This window comes from Alexandromys fortis, unplaced genomic scaffold (assembly GCF_014885135.2).
Source record: "Alexandromys fortis isolate MF-2015 unplaced genomic scaffold, M_Fortis_MF-2015_v1.1 scaffold_7, whole genome shotgun sequence".
Classification (NCBI taxonomy): domain Eukaryota; kingdom Metazoa; phylum Chordata; class Mammalia; order Rodentia; family Cricetidae; genus Alexandromys; species Alexandromys fortis.
Window position 1 is genome coordinate 15,452,542 of NW_026067920.1, and position 19,116 is coordinate 15,471,657.

Sequence of the window (19,116 nt, forward strand, 5' to 3'; positions counted from 1 at the left end):
GAACTTTTAAAAAGAAGAAAGAGAGGAAATAAAATTGATTATAGAGCTGTGGTAAACTGTTCACTATTTGCATTTCTATGTAATACATTAACAGCATGTAAAATATTCTAGACTTGGTAAGCTCAACAAAATTAAAGCTACAGTACTTTTGTAAATTTTCATCCTAAATAGTTCTTATTTTCTCAAAAACTGGCACTATGTATTTATTATTTAAAAAGGAATCACATTCATTCTGTTTTAATTAAAAATTAAAATTAAATTAAAAATAATATCAAAGGTCCACAGATTAAACTTTCAAACTTAACGAATTCAATGAAAGAGATTAGGTGTTCTAATTGACAAGGAACTAAGAAAGCTAAAGTGATTTATAGTTTACTCCAAATTGTATGGTGCCCCTTTAAGAGATGCTTACACCACGGCAGTCATTGAGTAGAGGAAACAGAGATAAACAAGAGGAAGTATGGATGACTAACAGCTACCTTAGAATTGAAACCTAAAATTGAATGTAGCTATATGGTGTTCCACACATCAAAATTATTCAGGTGGTCCTAATAAAAAACCTTGAAGTACTTTACTATTAATGAGAGAAAAGTACAGATCTCTCCTGAGTCATTTTCCATCTTTAGTAAGATGGCATCTCTTTACCAAACAGACAAACCAGATACTTAATGAGAGGTTAATATTAACTTACATGCTATGGACATATACAAGGGGCTGCATTGCATAGATTACTTATTATGCTGTCTCTATTTCTCCTGCTTCTATTTCAGAGAGATCAGAGATACTGTTACTCCTTCATTGCCCCTAGTGACCTAATGAGGTTAAAGGTCTTTAATGAAGTAAAATTTGAGATAAAATCAGGGTGTTTTTTAGAATAGCTGAACATACCTGAAATCAACACTTAAGCAATTCATTTCTGTTTGGGCAACTAAAAGGTTTACAAAGGATCTTGAGTCTGTAATTACTCAACTTATTAAAAGGTACTGTAAAATTCACTTTTCTTCTTCTTCTTCTTCTTCTTCTTCTTCTTCTTCTTCTTCTTCTTCTTCTTCTTCTTCTTCTTCTACTTCTTCTTCTTCTTCTTCTTCTTCTTCTTCTTCTTCTTCTTCTTCTTCTTCTTCTTCTTCTTCTTCTTCTTCTCCTTTTTCTCCTTCTCCTTCTGCTTCTGCTTCTGTTTCTCCTCCTTTTCTTTTTCCTACTTCTTCCTCTCTCTTGCATAAGTATGCATGTGTGTTCCGTTATGTATGTGCATACATAGATGTGCATGTGGAAGGCATGAGTAGATGTAGGATATCTTTTTAGTTAGTTCTTTAACTTTTTCTCTTGAGACAGTCACTCTTACTGAACCTATGACTTACTAATTTGTCAGGATTATCTGGCTAGTAAATTCCAGGGATCTTCCTGATCTACCTTCTCAGTGCTAGGTTTATTGGCATGTACTGCCAAATCATTCATGTTATGTTATGGGTTGATGACCTGAATGATCTTCACACTTACACGGCAAGTATTTTAGTGGCTAAGACTTCTTCTCAGGCCCGTGACTTTTTTCTCTAAAAGTGAGAAGAAACGTGAATTTTAAAAGAACCTTCTGTTAAGGTAAACCAACATTGCTTGCTATAACTATAGCTTTGTATTATTATATAACTGCAAGACATAGACGTCACTCAAGGCTTATATGTTTGATTTTATTGAAGAGTAGGCCCCATGACTCCTAACATCAGCTCCCCATATGAGTCACTCATCTATTCATCTCTATCATTTCCCTTCCTCCCTCTACACTCCAACAATCATGGACAGTTCTCCCTTCACAAAGCTCATTTCACATTTTGTCTTTCATCTACTATGCCAATTATCTACCTCTGAAATTCCCTAATACTGTTTTTAGATATTTTTATTTACGTGTATATGCTTAAGAGTGGTTGGGTTTTGAATGTGAATGTAGTGTGCCATGGACTCCAGGACAGTGCACTAAATGCTCTGGAGATGGAGTTATTGTTCAAGGACAGTCCTGGGAACCAACTCATATCTTCTACAAGAGAAGAATGCCATCCTTAACTGTTGGGCTATCACTCCACCTTTCATAATACTTTATAGGTAAATTGAACTTATTAGCTTTTCTATGTTCTCAGAGTATGAGCAACCAAAAGCACTATGAGATCAGTTTGTTTCCTCCCTGCACATCTGTTAGGTCTGCACTGTTCACTTGGTAGTTTGAGCTTGGCTCTATAGCACACAGTCCACCATGTGCCCCATCTGCTGGGTAAACCCTGTCTTTACTCAAGACTGTGTCCTGCCAATAAAAGCTTCCCTGAACACTCGTCTGAACCACTTTAAATTTTATCTGTACATTAGCTTTGGAGGCCTATTTCTATCTTTATAATTCAGTCAAAAACCAACAACTGTAAATCAATAGAAGGTTACATAAAAATGCATATCCTTATTTGCATGTAAACCTGTGGCCACTCACTTTATGAAAACAAAACTGTATTTCCATAATTTCCCCAAGACTAAATTTAGAAACATAATTCCATCTGTGACTGATTTTTTATGCCTGCAACAAAATGTGAAATGAGGTATAAAATTGGATAAATTTTAATGTCCTTTGCACCTTTTAACATTCTAGACTCAACTAGTTTCCACATTGTTATGAGACCAAAACCATTCTGAAAGAATGTGTGTAAAGAGTGGAGAATGAGCCAGAGTGCAAAGGGAAATATTCTGACATTTATAATGCTATAATTGGTAATTGCACCAATCTTAAATGGGATTATGTGAGGATAGTCACTCTGCACATTTAGTAACTTGGGAAGTAAGAGAGAGCAATGTTTGTGATGGTGATTTCTTCATTTGTTACTTATTGGATTCCAGAGTTCCTACAAATTTGTTCATATATTACCTGGGGACTTCTGTAGAATGTGGGGGTCTTTATCAGACTAAGTATCAGTAAGAGACAAGAAAAAACTCAGTTCAGCATGACTTAGTCTATGTTGGTTCAAATTTGTGGAGTATGGTCCCAAGCAATTTATTGTTAGCATATATAAGTACAGTACTATTTGGGGAAAAAAGTTTCTCTGTGTAATACAATACCCACTTCAGAAAGAGGCATAATTACATTAAAACCAAGAAGATGGGCTCTAATAATAGACTACATGCATTAGTTTAAAGGTCTAGAGAAGGAGCTGACATAGTCTTGGTCATGAAGATAGTGTAGAGGTCATTTTTGGCAATTAGCCATCAGGATTTTGGTTGTGAGAGCCTGGGATATTCCACAGCCATACAGATAATGCAAAGGTCACCTAGGCTGGTTTCTCCAGTACTGCTTGTGGGAAAATGATATGACCTGGCCCTTCAGATAATGCAGATTGCCAGGCTATATATCATCCCCAATTCAAGTCTTCTGGGTGGAAAAGCAGGTTATAAATTTTTTACTTTGAAAAGACAACCATGTGTGCTTGATATTTGTGTTTTCCCTACTGACCTGTGGGTGCAAAGACCTTTATGCTCCCAACAGGAGAGAACTCATATGTGTCAAGGTTTATTATTGAAGACAAACTGTGTAAGATTTGCCTCTCCAAGGTGTATAGACAGTACACAGTAAGGACACAAGCTTGAATAGGATGAAAAGCTGAGTGTCCTAAAATATAATATAATTTTTTCAGTCTTTGAACAGGACATCAGTTTGTGTCTTGCCTTGAACTTCAAACTCTGTGTGGTTTAAATGGGAATGACCCTCCCATAAGTTCATATATTAAATATTTGCTCCTCCAGTTGGTGAAATTGTTTTGGAAGGATTAGGAAGTGTGGCCTTGTTGGAAAAGGTGTGTCACTGGGGGGTGGTGGGCTTTGAGGCTGCAAAATATATCCCCATTATCTCTTTCTCTTTGCCTAGTGCTTGTGGATCAAGAAGTGAGCTTTCAGTTACTGTTCTAACACCACGCCTGCCTGCTACCATGTTCCTCTACATGATGACCATAGACTCTAAACCTCTGGAATCATGAGTGCCAAATTAAACATTTCCTTTATAAGTTCCTTTTGTCACAGTGTTTTGTCACAGCTATTGAAAATAAGTAAGAGATTTGGTGCCAACCTTGGACTGGAATACACTATTGGCTGTTCTCATTGTTAAGTATTGGGTTTTAGAGTCTGTCTACTCCATTGGGAGAAGGGATCTCCAGCTTGTTTTTTCACATTGAACTAATTTTGTACAATAAATCTCTCAGTTATTTTTAAAAATTATCCACATGCACATGAACACAAATTAAAAAAATCTGCATTTCTTATTGATTCTGGAAAATTATGAATAATACAGTAGCAATTGCTAACATGATTTTAAAATCTCAAATTTATGTTTAGACTCCTTGAGGCCAAGATTAAATCTTTTTTATAGTTCAGACAAAAATGGCAGGCAAACACTACATAACATTACTTAGATGGAGGTAGGGGGAGAGTGATTAACATCAGCGCTGCTAGTGGTGGTTCAAGATCAACTTAATGTAGAAAGTATGAGCATCCAAAAATCTCATTATGTATAAAACAAATGTTGCATGGGATGAGAAGGGATGGCAAAAGTGAGTAACAAACGAAGATTTGCAAGGCACATTCTGCATAATGTTTTTGAAAAACTCAGATGGAGTTTGAGCCTTAGAAATAATGCTTTACCTTAGAGAAGTGGGAGGTTTATGGTGTTAGAAGCTCTTTAACTTATGTCGATGATGCCAGACGACTGCTGTAGAAAAATCTTATGCCAATAGAAAGGGCACTGCCAGTGTCCTCATAGAGATATGTTTATCTGTGGTGTTCCTGTCCTGGGTCAGTGGCAGGAGAAGTAAACCACCATGTTTAACCACTAAGTAAAAAGAGCAAAAGATAACTCCCAATCTTGGGTAGTTTAAAGTTTTTGAAGGAGTTCTGGAAAAATCACCACTTAGTGAGATGATTGAAAGCTGGCTACAGTGGACAGAAAGGCAGGAGAGGAAACATCTTCATGGATGCTCTGGTTGTACAAGAGGAACGATGATGTTGTAGGAGGAATTGATCTCACTCACTAAAGTATAATATAAAACATACTGTTCACAGCAGGGTACTGATAAACAAGAACCCTTGGAGATGTGGTGAAGTATGATCCAAATGGAAGCCAGTGAAGACATTGCATGCCTTTTGCAACCCACTCTCCACCGTATCCTCCATGTCATGAGAAGAAGTTCCTTCCTGCTATGTAAGTGGTAGAAACGTCCTTCTGGTATTAGAGAGAAATTCCTTCTAGACACCAATCTTCTTTCTGCACTACATTTATTCTCATGCTTTATAACTTAGGGACTATCTCTCTGGGTTAGTTGTTTGAATACTAAATATTGATGGAGAGAATTGTCCTCAAGCCTCTCTTGAGTTTGTCATTTCTGTGGAAAACTGTTCTACTCATAATCTTGGCTATTCTGATTTCATTTTTTTTCTTTTCCATTATTACAGATGAAAAGATGTTTTGCTTCCAAGAACAGATTTCCAACAAAGCCCGCACAACTCTCTTGCACTGTGATTGTTGCTTGACAGACACAAAACTCTGTTACTATTTCAAGCAGACTAGGAGCCATCTGCTTATTGAGAGTTTGGCTTTATACCCTAAAATACCATGCCACAGATCTGTCCCGATTTCAGTGTGTTTTTTTTTTTCTACCCCAATTCTTCTAATGGTCCTTTTGACTCATCATTTAATTAAATGCTGACAATCACCTTACTTCCTTAACACCCACCATTCCTGTACAGTTTCCTTTCTCAACAACTTGGAAAGACACATAACATTGTCCATCTTAGGGAACTGTAGTTTGAAAGGGTCTCTTCATCAAAGGTCCTTGCAATAACCCACTAATTCCCTTTCATCTGATACCATAAATCTGGGGTACTTTTCCTTGCACTTCTTTTAATATTCATTTAGTTAGTTCCTTCTCCTTTATACCTGAAGCAGTGCCCAGTAAAGAATTTCCTCTTATTACTTTCTCTTCAAATCTATACCACCCTTCCATAAATTCCACTAGTCAATGTGAGGTGACAAAGAGCACTCAGGAGACTGAGTGTTCCACCTGCATTCTGCCACTCTGACTAGTTGGGGCTGTGGGGATCGGACAAACTTAACTTCCTACCAAACATCCTCCAGGGATCTGAGAAAGCACTATATTTTATATAGAGAGAGTTCTATTGTGAAGCCAAATAATCAGTAATCATATTCCTGAATTTTTGATAACCCCAATAGTAAGAACTGTTTCTGATATGAAAAACTTTGTACAAATAAAAACTTTAAATGTTAAACTTTAGCATTTACACTCCAGAAAAATGCCATTATTGATACTTTGATACCATTTTAAAGAAGTAATTCTATGGCATGGGAATACAAGTTTCTCAATAGCTGCATACAACAATTTAATTGAAAATGTTGATAATACATTCCTTCTAAATCTAACACAAACTATGAAACTGTGAGTTTGGTGCTCACAGCATTTCTTTATACCAAAGATATTCTGCATTCCAGTGTACTTTGTTAACCGAGCAGATATGACTGGGCTGTCCAAGAACAACAGCCGCACAAAAGGAGCAGCACCATGAAAGAAATATTATGCTGGAAGCAGAGCTGAGTGACAGAGAACTGGCCCCCAAGTGGCATGTCCAAGGTCCTTGGGTCCATCCCCAATACTCCAAGGAAATAGGAAAGCGAAAAAAAAATGAAAGGAAAAAGAAAAGAGCATGGAAAGAAATGGGGAGCAAGTGGCAGGAAAAACAGAGTTAATGCCTGATGATCACACACCTTGTAGTGTAATGTGGTGTTATTCTGTAGAAGTGACCCTATTTCCTTTGGTGGAATGGCTTTCACTGGAAAAAAAAAGCCTCATATTTGCAAAGTAGAAATCCTAAGTACTAATAAATGATGGAGCTCTTCAGGTTTAACAATTTCAGTAATAAAAACATACAAAGTTTGTTGATTGAATAATTAAAATTATATCCATGTGGTGTGGAAATACAAGCAGTCTTAATGCCCAGATAATTGACTGAAGCTTATGCATATTAGTTTTGCTGTTATCACCTGTCAGTTCTTCCTATGCAGACATGATAAGGAGTTCTGCAGTGGTTCTGTGGAGAAGAAGTTTGAGGTACCAAAGAAAGGTCTCTGCCCCAGCTGGTGTCTGGACAAGGCAAAAGTTACTCTTGGTCAAGACATCATCCTCTGAAGGGAAAGTATAGGCACAGTAGTGTGTTTGATTTCTATTTCTAACTCAGGTAGTAACCAACCACCTCCTATTAGCTGTGGTGCCACCTCACTTTTTATTTGATCGGGTAGTATAAAAAGAATTGACATACAAATTGAAGGAGGTCATAAATCCAAAGTGAAAAGGGTGGTGAAATTCCCAGAAAGAAACAGCGGTTTCTTGGGTAAACAAAGGGTTTTACTGGGCAGGAATGATTTCAACATTTTCATAAATGTCTTGAAAGGTGGTGGAATAAAAATAAAATACAAGTTTTACTGTATTTGATAGAAAGGATTCATACTTATTATTTCCCACAATGTTGACTATCTTCTTGATGCTAAATACATTTTTAACACTCAGAACACCTGCTTTAGAGAAATATGCTTACATTTAATGAAAATGCACTTACCAAAAAGAGGACTTTGTAGTAGCTAGCCTAAAATATCTTTTTTACCTCCTGGAGTTATGAATTATGCCAGTATCACAAGCAGAAATCCTATAACTGTAAACAAGGTGAGTGTTTAAAATGGTGATCTAATTTGAGCTTTTTTAGTTGAATTTCATGTTTTTCATATTTAAAAACAATGTTACCTTCTTAGGTATTTGTACAATGTGCCTTTGATTATATTCATTTGCTTCTTCAACTGTTTTTGATACAGGAAAAGTCAGGGTCTGTAGGCAAAGGCTGCTTGTTTGTTCTCAGTCTCCCAGACCCAAAATAAGTACACAGAAACTATATTAATTACAATATCTTTGACCAATAGCTAAAGTGTATTTCTAGCTAGCTCTTACATCTTAAATTAACCTATTTGTATAATTCTGTATATCTTCCAGCCTGGCTATATTCTGTTAAGCCATTGCCTGAAAGCAGCTTCTTTATTAGCAAAAGGTAATAAACATATTCATACCATACAGAGGGGAATCCCACATCAAGGGTCCCTTTGTGGTTCTGAGTCTCACTAATAAAATAATTGAGAGATGGACTCAAATGGAAGCACAGAGACAACTTTATTAGAGCTCCAAAGAGAAATCTCAGGGTAAGCAAACTAAAAAAGCTTAGCTGCTACAGAGATTGGAAGAGGAAAAGAAAAAGTGAAGGCACTTAAGCAGGCATGGAAGTTATCCACATAGTGGGGAGGGAAGATTTACAGGAAGAATAATAAGGCACAAAATGTTATAGGAAAATCCAAAACTATAAAAAAAATGTATGCTCACACAAGAAAGAAATGGAAAATGAGAAAGTTAAACTTTCTATGTAATTCAGAAAAGAGCAAACTTATGACCCTTAGAGCTGTGGCCTCTAAGGTGCTGCATTGGATATATGAATTCTGTAAAAGAAATGTACAAAATCTCATTAAAAACTATTGGTTATTCTCATTACTTTAGCATGGCTTAAACAATCCCAGTTTCCTAGGGGTAGTCCATAGTGAAAGCGATTGAACCATCACAGCCAGGATGTTAGATCTTCACTGAAGTCAGTTTTGTTTTCTGTCTCTTTTTCTTTTTTGGTGTGGGAGAATTGTCTGTATTCTGTCAATCATATTTTAAATAAATGCTGATTGGCCAGTAGCCAGGCAGGAAGAATAGGTGGGACAACCAAACAGGAAGTAGAGGCAGGTCAAGGAGAACAGGAGAATTCTGGGAAGAACACAGTCTTGTCTCATCCACAGAAGAAACAAGATGTGACTTCCCTGCTGAAAAAGATACCAAGCCATGTGGCTAACATAAATAAGAATAATGAGTTAATGAGAGTTAATAAGAAGCCTGAGCTTATGGGCCAATCAGTTTATAACTAATGTAGATTTCTGTGTGATTTCTTTGGGACTTAATGCTTGCGGGAATTGGTCAGGACAGAAACCCCCACAATACTTTGTTTTATTTTTTTTTCAACTCTAACACTCCCAGAGCAATCCTTAATTTCCATAACTATTCACACAACTTTATGGATATCCCCTTTTGTTGATTTTTCACCCATTAAATATAATTGGTGGTGCCTATATATTCTTCCGTTTATATTTAGCCATCTTTTGTCACATATTAAAGTTTTAAAGGAGTATACTCTTAAAGAAAACATATATTCCTCTTCCCCAGCAGCTATGAATTACCTTGAGAAAGCTAGGGGGGGAATTTTCTCTTCTCTTCTCCATGTTGGGAATATATATATAAACATATGGCATCACTTTGTTGTAGGAGACTGCTAATTTGTTCCCAGCTGCTCAGACCTGAAATAATCACACAGAAACTGTATTAATTAAATCACTTCTTGGCCCATTAAGTCTAGCTTCTTATTTGCTAAATATTATATCTTAATTTAACCCATTTCTACTCATCTGTGTATTGCCATGTGACTACATGTAGATGAATGAAAATAGATTGAACTTTTTTACACTCAAGGTAGGCAAATTGGTTCAGTCATTGTATGAAAAAGGCATCTCCATGTAAATAGACCCAATGTGGAGCTTGGGATGAGATAGATAGATAGATAGATAGATAGATAGATAGATAGATAGATATAAATATTGATGAAATTGATAATTGATATACTTGTACATTTGATCAGGCAGCATGTCCTCTTACTCAGGGGCAATCAGTCTGCTTTAGTCCTTAGGGTGTTTAGATGGGCCACACCCATGGTACAGAGATAAATGTGCTTCATTCAAAACAGTTTTAATGCCAATGTCATCTAAAAGCCACCTTCACAGAAATATTAGGAATAATATTTGGCCAATAATCTTGGAACTCTAACCACATGGATTAATTTGATGATATTCATGTTTATAGGATATATTTAGACATCTCATGGGAGAGTTTCTCCTTTACAAACACTGAAACCTGGGAAGGCAGAACGTGGAATGCTGACACTTAGATTGCAACCTGTGTTGCATCTTTAAGGCTGTGCCTATAGCACATGAAGGAAGGAGCCAAGTCTTTGCCATGTACCTAAATACTGGAGTAATTTTTATCTGATTGGCAATAATATATTACTGTATATATGAGGCAGAAACATTATTTTCCTGGAAGCTCAAATTTGTCCTACTGAGATTCATTGTGGGGTTAAAGCTAACTAGTCTTGTTTTATTGAGATAAAAAGGAAAGTGCAGAGAGATTAAGAAATCCTAACAATATTTAATGCTGGTAAAGAAGTAGTAAGTCTAAGAGATTTTAAAACTTTATCATATGCGACCAGACTAGAAATGTATTTCATAAAAATGCATATATTCAAAGGAAATAGGTTTTTAATGCTAATGCCAGGTTACAAAGTATTACTAATCTAAAATACAGTAATATTGGAGGAAATTATCTCTGCCTTCAAAGAATTGGGAATAGTTAGGATTACTTTCTTTGCATATTCTAAATTCATTATAATGGACATGTTTCTTCTCACATCGGCATATTCAAAACTCTTTTATAGGCAAAATTGGACTTCCCTTAAATTTAATAAAAATAATGTTTGAGACAATTTTAATGTTGAGACAGTTTTAAAGAAATGTTTAAATGTAAGAGAAGATGGATCTTCATCTAATGGCTTTTATCTTGTACAGAGCTTTGGTTAGTAAGGGTCGAAGTTGCACTGTAATAAATTTTAAGTAAAAGAATCTACATTTCTAACTTTCTTTGATTCATTGTGGATTTCACATCATGAATTCTGGTCCCCCTTATCTCCATGTCCTCTTGCATCTACCTTCTGAGCTTGCAACCTCCCCCCATAACAAATGGAAATTTAAAAGAAAACCCTAAAGCCAAACAATACAAAGAAACAAAACCAAGCAGAAACAAAAACAAAACAAAACAAACAAAAAAACCAACAACTATAAAACAAAGAGTCTTGTCATGGAAGCTACAGTGTGTCCCTTTGAGTCACACAGTTTACCCTTTAGTCAGTTCATCTATTCATCTTTATTTACAAGTGTTTTTGGTTTTTGCCCTGAATCATTGATTCAACTGGAGGCCTCTGGCTCTTGTCAAGCCAGTGATAATGGGTTCTCACTCGGGCTCCTCTTGGATATCATGTTGTTGCCCTGTGTCACTGAGATCCTGCTGTATCCGGATATTCGATTACAATGTGAACCCTGGAGGTTGAGCTAATTAAATAAAATCAACGTTGGGTCCGGAGACAGAGCCAGAAATTACTTTACAAAGTGAACATAGAGAGTCATAGGGAGTCTGGAAGATTGGTAGAGGGACAATCAGGAAGTAGTAGGGAGGGACTTAGAGTGTGGCAGTTTTTATAGGTTTGGAGGAGCTGAAGGTCACTCTCTTTCTGAGATGCTGGCAAAGAGGGAAGGAGTTTCTCCTCAACTTCTCTGAACTGGCAGGTTTTTATCCCAGCCTCTGACTCCCAAGTCTTATTGCTAAACAGAACTATAGAGATTTACTTTAAAATAACATTTGGTGGCAGGGTCAAGAGGCAGATTCAGCAGGAAGTAATATTTCCTTCTGTCATTGCCTCTAAAATGGGCCAATAACTCTAGAGTCACAATTATTGGCTGAAAGAACAGTAGATTCAGGTGGTGCCCTTGTGCTGACAGAAAAACATCATCCTGCTGTTTTAGATCTGTAGTTTGTCCTCTTTGCATGCTCCAACAGTTCTTAGATGGGATGGATGTAGGCGAGGCGGAGGGGGGGGGCAAATTATAGCCCTGGTTTTGAGCCTGGATGGTAGGTAGCTGGGTTGGTCAGCCCTCCAGCTTTTCCTCCTCATCACAACTCATGTGAGCTCCCCAGTTCTGCCTTGACTAGGTCACCAATTTGGACTGCCACAAGGAGCAGGGCCAGTTTTCCTACTCAGGTCCTCAGATCCAGGTCACCCATACTCACATCATCAGGACCAGCTCTACTGTTTTGCCCAGACAAGATGTAGGTAGAGTCCTCTTTCCAGATTGCTGTAGGAGGTGTACAGGGGTCGGGTTTGCTCTTCTGCTCTCCTGACCTCGGAGTTAGCTCACCCGTGTCCCCTCCCCCAACAACAGGGTCAACTCTAGTGTGATCCTGTGTGCTGCAGATTGTAAGAGGCAGGACTAATTCTCTCACTCTCTTAAATCCAGGGCCAGCTCTCTGGCCTGTCACAGGTAGCAAGGGATAAAGAGGGAGGGAATCATTTTCTCACCCATTCCCCACATAGAAAATAAGAGGGGGAAGGTTAGCTCTTCTGCTATTATACACCCAGGGTCCACTTATCTTCCTCCCTAACCATAGGGTCAGCTCTAGTGTGCTGCCTCCATGAGGTGCACACCTGTGCTGAGGGGTAGGGTTATCTTTCCCAAGTGCAACAGCGTGGTTTCAGGTGGTTGAGCAGAGCCGGGGCATCTGCAGAGCCTGTGGTAGTAACAGAAGTCATCAATGTCACCCAGCTCCTTGCCACTCTGGGACCATTGACCGAGATATGGCCCTAGGCAGTGGTCCATTTTTAAAAATCAGTTATTTAAACTTTTGTTTCTTTCTGATGGATATCTTTACGAAACAAAGCAAACAATACCTGCTAAGTACATTCCAACTTGCTTCTGTCTCTTCTTGGAGCTAATAGGACTTGAGAGAAACCTTAGAGGACTTGTCCACATGAAGACTATTGTTACCACAGACTTATCTGTCATAGCATGTGCCCAACATGTTAAGTTCAGCAACCCATCCAAAATAAGTCAATTAATAGTCAAAAGTAAAAAAGGTGCCACATTGTGGCATGCATTATAAAAAACCCAGAGATGGATATTGGGGTTCAACCTGAAGGTCAGAAAATCAAAACAGCCACTCACTGACTCTTACCTCTTCCTCAGTCCAAAATGGCATCCTGCCTCCAGGAATTTCAGAAAGAGACTGTGTCTGAGAGCTGTCTCCTCCTGTTTTATATTCCTCTCTATGGCTAGGACTAAAGGCATGCAACACTATCAACCAGTTTCTATCGCAAACTAGACTGGCCAGGATGGCTACTTTACTTTGGACAAGATTTATTTATTAAAATACAAATGAAATATCACTACATTTCTTCTTTTGTCTAAAATAAAAAAAGAAGGCAATAACTAATATAAGAAAAACTGTATACAATAAGTACAATAACTGTAGACAATATATACAGACAATAAGTACATCAGCAATATCAAGTCCATTTACATTTGACAAATTCAGAAAATTATATCTATCCTATCTTGGTAAGGCCAAAGTTTTGTACCTAATTTACTTTCTATCATAACTTGTTTTCTGCACCTGGTAAACAAGGAAAACTATAGTCATCTAGTCTTCAACTGCCTCAGAAACCCAAGAAGAAAATAATATTAACTGGCAAAGCAGGAAGTGTGAGCAAGCAGCTTCCAAAAATGTGAGAAATGACAGAAACAACTGGATGCCTGGACAGTTACCTAAAGTTTCTTTGCAATTTTTGGGCCATATATCTTTGAACTACAGGCATAGCATATTTGACAGAATTTTATGTGAAGCAGGATATTCTGAAGAGCTGTCCCTCCTTGTCTTGATAATGTTTGGCAGTTACTGTCATTTGTGTCCTGCTAGTCTAATTAGGACAGCATAATGTAAACAGTTGAGGCAAGGGCATTTTCTTGCCCAACAACTTATTTTTGTCAAAAAGAAAGCAAACTGTATGTGGAGTTTCTTCAATGCCCATTATCTTCTCTGAAGTAGATTGGTGCTGCCAAGAGTAAACATGTCACATTATTAAAAACAAAAAAAGAGCCTAGGTTATTAAAACATCTTAAATGCCATATTCTGTAGATCTCTCTAAAATATATCTTTGTCTGACCTTAAACTATACCTAATATGACTACAATTTTAGTTATATTCAGTGATTAACTATTAACCTGCATTTTCTTATTATCCTAAGTAGATGATATTAATAACTTTCAAAGACTAGAAATTTGCATTACATTGTTAAACAACTGTATAGGTACAATACCTTGATCAAGATTAGAAATGTATGCAGAGTATGTTTTAAAAAAATTAAACTCAAGTTTTTATCAATATACAAAATTTATATACAATATACAAAAGTTCAATCAAATGTAAAAAATTTTAAACTAGTAATTCCTTTCTAAAACTAGAATCAATAATCTACCTTTTTATCTTATCATGTCTATATCCCTCTTTTTTCTTTTCAAAACAAGAACCCTGAATCTATTATTTTCTTTACCATTTTTCCTTTCCATTATCTATAATAGCTTATAACCAACACTCTCAACAAAACAAACATCTATAATCCATGTTTTGCGAATGAGGGTGTAGTTTCCTAAGCTACTTCCTGCAGATTGGGGGCATCTTTACTCCAGGAATCTCAGAATGAGACTGTATGAGAACTGTCTCTTCCCATTTTATATTCTTCTCCAGGGCTGGGATTAAAGGCATGCAATACTACCACCCAGTTTTTATGGTAAGCTAGTATGGGTACTGGGGTGAAAATGTGTCACACCTGCCTGGTCTGTAAAGCTGACCAGGGTGGCTGTTTTACTCTTCGATCTTTGGGCCTGCATTACTTATTAGGATACAAATGAAATATCACTCCAGCCATATTAAAAGTCAAAAGTATAAGGGTGAGATTTATTTTATGGGGCACCACTGGGAAGAGAGACAAAGATCTGCTGACACCCTTACCTAAGTCAGGCTTTGATGACCTGACATGAAGTTAGGGTATAAATAGAAAACAGAAGATGTGTATGATGAAACATCCCATCACGATGTGGTCCCCTGTCCACCACAGTCTCAGCTCCAAATCTCCTGCAAGTTTCTCTGATGCATTGGGCTCTTTTTTCAGGAGACAAATTCCTCTTCTGGCTGACAAATTTCTTTGTGAAAGTCTTCAGTCTTTCAGCCCATTCCTCTTCCAACAGGAGATTACTGGGGAAATTGCAATCTCATGGGCATTCAATCTTCCAATAGTCTGATAGTTAAAGATGGAACACACATGCCTCTTTAGAATTTCTGCAATCATCCCAACCAGGTTGCTTACACTCTGCTTTCACTGCCTGGGAAGCATTTGCAGCAAATCTCTGCCACATTCCCTGAAAGGAAGTCTGACCTATGGGAGAATGTTATAGCCATACAACCCTTGGCTGAATTCATAACCATAAGAAGAATAATGGTTATATTAGACAGAGTGGATTATTATCACTTGGTGTTTCATTTCCATTTTCGGTCCTCTATTGCTTTTTATGAAACATTTTTCATGCACCCATAATCACATATTAGATATGCTTGACATAAATGTATGCTGAGAGGATTGATTGGTTTATTACATAAATTATAATTATGGCACAGAAAAAATTAGGAAAATTTTCATGATAGAGGAATATACTTTGACCTTGGCTTCTACTACAGAATTTTATACTGTGAACGAGTTCTCTGAATCTGTTAAATATGATCTTCAAACAGAGCTCAGGATTATTCTTCTAGTGTATTAGATAGTGTTCTCTAGGTGACAGGATGATATAATGAATAAATGTATATTATATATTCAACATATATAAATATTTTTATTTATTATATAGTATATTATATAGAATAAATCTCCCAAACTATGTGTGTACATATTTGTGTGGGGGGATTTACTATAGTGACTTACAGGCTGTAAACCCACTAACTTGCCAGTGTTTGTCTACCAATATATAGTTGTCCAGTATATGAGGCTGGAGGTTTTAGACGGTCTTCTGGATATGCCAGAATCCTTAAGTAGATTCTGATACCACTGATGGAATGGTCTTGTTACCAAAGCAAATGTAAAGCAAGCAAAGAGCCAAAGCTTTCTTTTTCCACATTGTTTATATAGGCTGCCACCAGAAGGTGTGGCCCAGATTAAAAATGAATCTACCAAACAAAAATATTCTGGTTCAAGATTGATTTTCCCTCCCCAAAAAGATTTGAATTAAATGTAGGGCCTTCCATCTTAAATGATTTTAATAAGAAAAATTCCTCACAGATGTATCCTGTTGCTTGGGTGTTAGTAAATTTCAGATGTAGTAAAATTGACACCAAGAATAGTCATCACACCTAGGTTTAGTACATGGTTATGTTTTGAAATTACTTCTCCAGTTGTTCGTTTATATTACAACCTTTAGAAAGCCACACAATTGTTTAAGTGTTGCAGATTAGTTATTCTATGTCAACAAGACCACACGGTCTAGAACTTCCCTTCCATTATCTTCTCTCTGTTGCATAGTACAATGTTCAAAACCCTTGCCAACTACTTTTATATTTCCTTATAACTTTAACTATTTTATGCTTCTATACTAACCATAAGTTACTGAATACATAGAAGTAAACTTGAAGAAAAAGAAATTGACTTTTCATGGGAAGCAACTGCAAAATAAATGTAGTGTCCTGACTCTTTGATGGGTTTTGTCACTGGCCTAAACTTTTTTATTGGCTTTATATCTCCACATCCTGCAATAAAATTAGTCATCTCATCAAACGAAGCCTGGAATTAGCAATTTATTTCATGAAATAGTTATATGGCTATCTGGAAAACAGAACAAACAAAATCTAAAAAGACAAAACACCAAAATAAAATGCAGAGTGATTCATCCTATTTTCCTTTTTTGTCTCATTCAAATGTTTATCCTTGGACGTACTTTTTCCTCTCTGTCTTTATTTTCCCATAAGAAAAAATTGGCCCTCCCAGGAAAGATGTCCCCGTTTCTTTCATTTGTCCACACCCCTCTATTTTCCATTTGATGTACAAGATGGAAAAAGTGATTATTGTTGAGAATTTTCAATTCAAAAGAACAATAGATTCATATCTGGCCGTAAGAAAGAAGAAAAAGATATCACTTGTATAACTGTAGAATATAAATAATGCAAAGATAAGTTTTATAGTCAAAGTTCACAAGCTAGAAAGAGGAATAGAAATAGACAAACAAAAGGTAGTAAGAAAGAACAAAAAAGAAAGAAATTTATTTGAGACAATTTGGAGGCAGTTATAAAATATATATTTTATTTATTTGTTAAATTTAAAAGATAGTCATAATTAAAAGCAAATACAGAGCTTACTCTGTAATTTCAATTAGAATTTGTTTTAGTACATTGTGGCCTGTTTATATAGTTTAGTAATTTTAGTTGGAGTATTAGAATGGTTTTAACAATTCAATAAATTCAGCAGTTATACTTTAAATAAATGAAGGGGAACACACCAGATGAAGGAGAACATGTAAAATGAAGTAATTTCACACTAGTTCTGAATAGGGTTCTGAATAAGGGGTTCTTTATTTAAAGGGGAACTTACAGAACACAATGGGGAACAGAAATGGAATCCAACATCCAGGTAAGACATGGGAGGAGGAAAGAGAGAGAGAGAGAGAGAGAGAGAGAGAGAGAGAGAGAGAGAGAGAGAGAGAGAGAGAGAGAGAGAACATGAGCAGACAGGCTTGTACCTTTTCGGTACCCAAGGCCACACCCAATATGGTCCAGGCTGAAGGAGGTTCCTCTTCATAAAAATACTTAACACTCTCTATATAAACTCTCATCTCAGTGATAATAATTAATGGGGTTCTCCTGAGCTTTCTTCTAACTTAATCTTTGGACTTGGTCTTTGCATCCATGCAAGCCCAGTTCTACAATACTAGAGTAAGTGTAGCTTTGACCTGTTTGCTGAAGATCAACTGCCTGTGGATAGATGCACTTATTCATGGACTTTAAGTGTTCCCCAGATCTGTATGTTCATGTATAGAACAGCTTTGATTTGCTAGTTCCTTTCTATTTTGTAAGCATTTCTAGAGCAGTTTGTAGATTCCTGGGAAAAGAAATTGCTGATTGAACTTTGATAGGCATTATGTTGTCTTCAGATTATTTAGTGAGGATGCCCATGATAATTTTACCTTTTCCAGATGATAGTTATCTGACATCTTCCTTCTCCTTGAGAACCTTCCTTACTCTTTTTCAGAAACCTCTTCCAGCTTTGATGTAAAATCCTATACTCCACATGTTAAATTTCATCATGTGGATTTTGCTGTTTTGAAGATTATATATAAAATTATTTTCTCAAATATATTTTCATATTCCATAAAAATTCAAGTGATTTTCATTGACATACCTTATCTTCTACATTTCTGAATGTATGTTTTGCTTGTGATAGTTTCTGGGTAGATTCCTTATGACTTCCTGTATTTTAGACCATATTTCCATGATTCTAGGTAGTTTTACTTCTTTGCTTTTAATTTTTTAAAAAATGTACTTTCATATTTAACTATCTTGACACTAACTCATGTTTAGGGTGAGAGTGAGAACTGTAGTGTGGGTTATGACTGTCCCTCACAGGCCATAAAATTAAGGCTTAGTCCCTGGTCTCTAGAGTATCATGTTTGGAGACAGTAGAGCCTTTATGAAGTGAGGTCTAATAGATGATTGAAGTGTGTATGTTGTATGGAGTCTGCTTGTTGGTTCCTGGCTACTCAATCCCAAAATAATCACAAAGGAACTATGTTAACTACATCACTGCTTGGCACATTAGCTCTAGCTTCTTATTGGCTAACTTTTACATTTTAACTTAACCCATCTCTATTATTCACCATGAGGTCATGGCCTACAAGCAAAATTAGCTTGTGTCTGTTTCCGGCAGCAGCAGCTCCATGGCTTCTCACTGACTCTGCCTTCTTTCTCCCAGCGTTCAGTTTAGTCCCCCCCCACCCTTTGCTCTGTTCCCATATAGCTCTTCCATAGGCCCAAAGAAGTTCCTTTATTAACCAATGATACTCATGGCATACAGAGGGGAATCCCACATCATGTATACTTAAAGGTGATTTGTCAATGTTGGGATTCTGTTCTTTCTTCTGTTTCCCTTTACTTCTCAGCTGTCACGAAGTCAAGGGCTCAACAACCATTACACTCCCCTCTCCCACTATGATGATTTCTGCCACCTGGGCCCAAAGCAATTAGGTTAATTGGGACATAACCC